General features: G+C 59.7%; 1 long non-coding RNA gene across 1 annotated transcript; it reads left to right on the top strand.

The window, feature by feature from the left end:
* Positions 1-688: 688 nt before the first annotated feature.
* LOC111733419 lies at positions 689-3,362 on the top strand. Its single transcript, XR_002777983.1, has 2 exons — positions 689-2,188; positions 2,688-3,362. It is a non-coding gene; the product is annotated as an uncharacterized LOC111733419 (long non-coding RNA).
* Positions 3,363-4,913: the final 1,551 nt, after the last annotated feature.

The raw sequence follows: 4,913 nt of genomic DNA, 5'->3' as shown, positions 1-4,913 counted from the left end.
GGGCGGGGCCTGGACTCGCCGCCCCGCTGCCTGCAGCTGTGTGCGCATTAGATTTTCGTCTTTTTAATCAGTGACTTTAATGAGGGCATCGTGGCTGGATGCTGACGGGACAGTAAGGATGGTGAAAGATGCCACCAGCATGTTCGTCGGCTGGGGCTGCTGTGACCGGGGCTCTCGCGGCCTGGAGGCCGGAAGTCCAAGATCGAGCTGGGGGCAGGCAGGTCGCCCCTGGGGCTTCTCCCCGGGGCGTACGGTCGGCGCCCTCTCCCGTGTCCCCACGCGGCCGCCCCCCGCCCCCCGTGCCTGTGCTCTTCCTCCAGGGACCCCAGCAGACTGGACCTCACGGAACTCGATCCCTCTTTAAATCCCATTTCTGACCTGCTGGGGTTAAGACTTCCACAAAGTTGGGGGGACGCCATTTAACCCGTGACGCCTGGGGCAATGAGAACTAGACCCACGCTCCGCTCACAGCGAAGGGGTCGCCGCCTGTGAGGACAGGGGGGTCGTCAGCCTCACCTGGACACCGGTGTGCGTGCTGCACTGCCGAGGTCGGAGACCGCGGTCCGTTCCCGGTAACGTGCGAGTGACACTCTGACACCGGACGGCTACGAATTGGAATTTACCGTTGGAGACAAAACACGTACGCAGAACACAGCGTGAAGCACTGAGCTCCCTTCCCGGCCGTCGCGAAGGCGTAAAACAGAGAATGACTAAGTCAGATGCAACGCAGTCCGCGGTGGGGGGGGCGGTGAGCGAGACAGCAGGAAACGTCTCCTTGCTTTAATGATTAATCAGAACCTCAAAGAACTTGATTTTCCTAGATCTTTTATGGGCATTTCATGCAAAACAGCTATTTACCACCAGTGATGACTCGACACATGCCAGTGGGGAGAACACTGCATCTTCTTACTTAGCACAGCATTGTGTGTCTGACTTATTCCTCGGGGAGCAAACAAGATTTGCTTTGGGAAAAGGAGAGGAAGTTTATAGCCCCCAGCGATGGAGAAACGCCGCTCGCCTTCGTCCCATCCGCCCGGCATGGGGCGTCCTCCGCCGACGTGCCAGACACTAACTTTGACCTGTGGGTTTTTTTTTTTTTGAGCACTGAGATTTTCATGAAGACAAAGATTACATTTTGGAAATGCTCTTGACCAATTTTTCTATCGATATCATTCCGAGAATTATTAGGGTTTTTTTTTTCTCTCTCATTTGGGATCAAAATATATACACTGAAGAGAAGCAGGTAATTTGAACAGGTTCTGAAACAAATCATTACAAACGTGAAGATGCGCAGTGACAGCCCACGTCGCTTGGTGGATGGGACCGGACACCTTTGACCTTTCTTCTTCATTATCGATCACGGCCACCGCTCACGCGTTCCCCCAGGTGCCGGGCCATGCTGAGGACGGATGTTGTTTCGGTTTTAAGTGAGGACCCGACAGGCTGCCTCCCCTGCAGAGGTTCACCAGCCGACAGTGGTGAAGGCGAGGTTAGAACCCAGGGTGCTGAGCTAAAGTTGGCACATCGAGCTCGAAGCCCACCGCCCGGGTTAGGCGTCGCAGTGCAAGGGGCTTAGGTGCTTCTGGAGGGAAGATCAAGCCTTCGAAACGAGCTCAGCTCTGCAGAGAGGCCTTGGCCTCCAGGGAGGGGGTGACGCTGAGCTCAAGACTATCGAATACCTTCTCTCACGGGTCAGCCAGGAGACAGACACTCAGACCCGCATCTGTGAAGCACAGAGCCAGCACGAGGACACAAACCGAAGAGCTGTTTAACTAGAAAGTGTGTAAAGCGCCCGGAGCAGGAGGCAGCTAATGCGCCACCTGCAACCCAGGTGGAGTTTCAGAGAGAGCAGGGGCTGCTAACCAGCCACCGACGGACGGTGCCCCACGGCGATGGTGGCAGCGAACGAAGGATTTCGGTTAATCCACGAGCCAGTTCTCTGCACCAGCTGTTCAAACAATAAAGAGGGAGAGGGGGAGAGAGAGAGAGAGAGAGAGAGAGAGAGAGAGAGAGAGAGTTTGCAGGTTTCTGAAACAAAAATCGATTCTGAAGCCAGATTCAACTTCTCACTTTCAGATGGAGGACGGGTCACAGCAGCGGACATGGCCATGGAGGATCGGAAGGAGCAGCTGTTCAGGCCGCGTTGACTCAGGCCGAGGGCCAAGCAGGTTCTGATGAGGAGACAAAGGTGAGGGGTGTTTATGACAAGGGGGGGGCAGTTCCCCCCGCAGAAGGGAGGCAGCGCGGCGCAGCACAGCGACGCTGGTTCTAAATGGTCTTCATTTTCGGCCCCGTGGTCAGCGGGCGTCATCTCTGCTTCCTCGTCACCTTTGCACACGGCCCTCTGGGGCCAGGGGTGCAGAGGCCCTGCCCACAGGTCCCTTCGTCCCATCTGAGCGGTCCAAGGCGTGAGGTACCGGACACGGGCACCCTCTGGCCGCAGCCCCAAAGCTCCGGCCACGCGGTTCGCGGCGTCCCGTTCAGGTCCCCTCTGGGTCAGGTCATCGGTCACCGAGGTTCCGACCAGCCCAGCATTGGCACGTCACTCCGAGATTTTCTTGGACTTCTATTTACTGAAGATTTGAGTTTCAAAGAGTTCAGTGTAATTATTCAGGTTTAGCTGTGGTTCAAGAATTAATGGTTACAGTTTCTTTCAAAATGTCATTTCACTTATCATTGAAAACAAGGTTAGAGCTGGTCAACCTCTGACCTCACAGACAGAACGGAAATGATACGCGGCCGGAAGGAAGACGTATCGTGCGTGTCACTGGGGAAGGCGCGGTGACGGACGTGGCGCCGGCTCTGGAGTGAAGAGCATCCGGCGTCCAAAGGCTGCCGCGGACTCACGGCCTCCGCCCCGAGTGACGGGCCTGCCCCTCCCCGCACAGGGGCTGCGCCGGACGCGGGGGCCCCGCAAATCCCGCCGTTTCAGACAAACACTAAGGGCGACAACAAAACGAGACGCCGACGACAGCGGCTTCCGCTTCCTCGCAGAAGCGCCGTTCCGGGGAGAGGCTGCAGCGCCACGCGAGCTCCCGTCACTGCACTTGCTGTTTAACCCAGCGGTCGGCCCTGGAGGGACTGTCATTCCGCCTGATTGGACACGTGGCGGCGACGCGGCGCATCTGGAAGAGGTCGAGTGAGAACTGTTTTATTTACTCGGAAGGAAATCGCTCTGCCTAAGTTACTGCGCGGGCTGACATTTCTGAGGCTCGTGACAGTCCAGGAGGGACCGTTTCAATTCCAAGAGTAAAGATTATTCGCGTGGGAGTTAATCATTAGAAGGCAGGTTGTTGTCGTCATTTAAATGTCATTTGCAAGGATAGCAGACAAATAAAGCTGTTGCTTAACAATTAGCCGAAGCCTGCCTCTCAGATTCTGTCCTCGGCAGCCGCTCGGCGTAGCCCAGCCCGGGGGCCACGCGAGGACCGTTCCCGGTCTCGGGACCGGCTGCGCGTCAGCCGGACTGTGCGCTCCCCGCGCACGTGCCACGGCCCAGGCAGCCACGGCCCAGGCAGCCGGTCTGGACCAGGCGACGGCCCATGGGCGTCTACGGGGCGGGCTCAGGCCAGGCCTGTCCAGGTTCGGCTGGAGAGAACAGGACGGGACGCGGGGGTCTTGAGCCCGCACTGCCATTCGCACTCTGAGAAGTGGGGGTTCGATTCTCCACAAAGTTCAGAACTTTGCATGGAAGCACGTCCAGGAAGCGGGGTGTGACCGGCGCCGCTGAGCGTGGGGAGGTGCGTTCCGGGCAGAAGCGCCCGCACCCCTTGCTTCCCTGAGTGTAAAGCTCATTATGACACAGCTGCCAGCTGAGGCTGCCGAGCCTCCCGCCGAGTCGTTCAGTGACCGGGACGCAGCTGACTGGCGGGAACGGGGAGCAGGCTGAGCTCCCGGGTGGGGCGGCGCTTAATGGGGGCGAAGGCCGGTGAGAGACTCAGACACAGGGTGCCCGGAAGACGAGGGAGGGGCCGTCGGGAGACGGAGAGGGCACAGGACGAGGAGGGTGGCTGGGCTGGGCGCACGGCGCCCTTGGAGCGGGCGGGCTGCCGTTCCTGAGGAATGATCCGGAGGGTTTCGATGGCCTGTGGGGGACATGGAGACAGGTCGGCCCCTCCCCAGGCGTCTGCAGGTGCGGAGGGGACAGGGAGGAGCGGGAGGGAGCAGCTCGTGGGAGACGGAAGTGCTGACAAAGGCCGCGTGCGGGATGAGTTCGAGAGCCAGCTGCATTTCCCTGGTTGCGGCGCACGGCTGGGAACGGGGAGCCGCGGTCACGTGCGACAGTTTCATCAAACGCTGCGCGCTTGGGAAAAGTTCTGGCAAGACACGGCGGGGTGGGCAGCCATTCGCAGGCTGGTCTCCGCCCTTCCCTGTGGCCCAGCTGGACCATGCAGCTCTCCTTCAGGCTCGAGAAAGCGAGGGACGGGGGTAAGTCACCGGCCACAGGCCGAGAGGTTCCAGGGCAAGTGGTCTGACCTTGAGCCGTGAGTGGTCTGACCTTAAGGCGCCAGTGATCCGACCTTGAGGCGTCAGTAGTCTGAGCTTGAGGCCGGTGCTTGTAACATCCTTAGAAAACTGGAGAAGGTGTCGCTCACTGACCCGCATGTCCCTCCCCCAGGCAGGTCATGGGCCCGCAGAGGCCGAGACAGCACGGCCTCCTGCAGGAGCACCCCCGAGGGCCTGCGGGGAGACAGAGCCTGCACCCTGCGTCCTGGTGGCACGGGCGAGCTGGGCAGCAGGCCGGGCAGGACAGCAGGCCGGGCCTCCTGGTGGAGCCCTGGGCGACAGGAAGGAGCGTAAGGCAGACGCCGAGAAGCGCGTGGCCGGCGAGTCGGCCTGGTCCGCACCGGCGTTTGCTGTCACTCTGCTTTCGGTCTGCGTTTCAGTGGAGCCAACTGAGTGACCAGCAGATT

This window comes from Pteropus vampyrus, unplaced genomic scaffold, assembly GCF_000151845.1.
Source record: "Pteropus vampyrus isolate Shadow unplaced genomic scaffold, Pvam_2.0 Scaffold565, whole genome shotgun sequence".
Taxonomy (NCBI): domain Eukaryota; kingdom Metazoa; phylum Chordata; class Mammalia; order Chiroptera; family Pteropodidae; genus Pteropus; species Pteropus vampyrus.
Note: the sequence above shows the minus strand (reverse complement) of the source record. Positions and strands in the feature narration are given on the sequence as shown.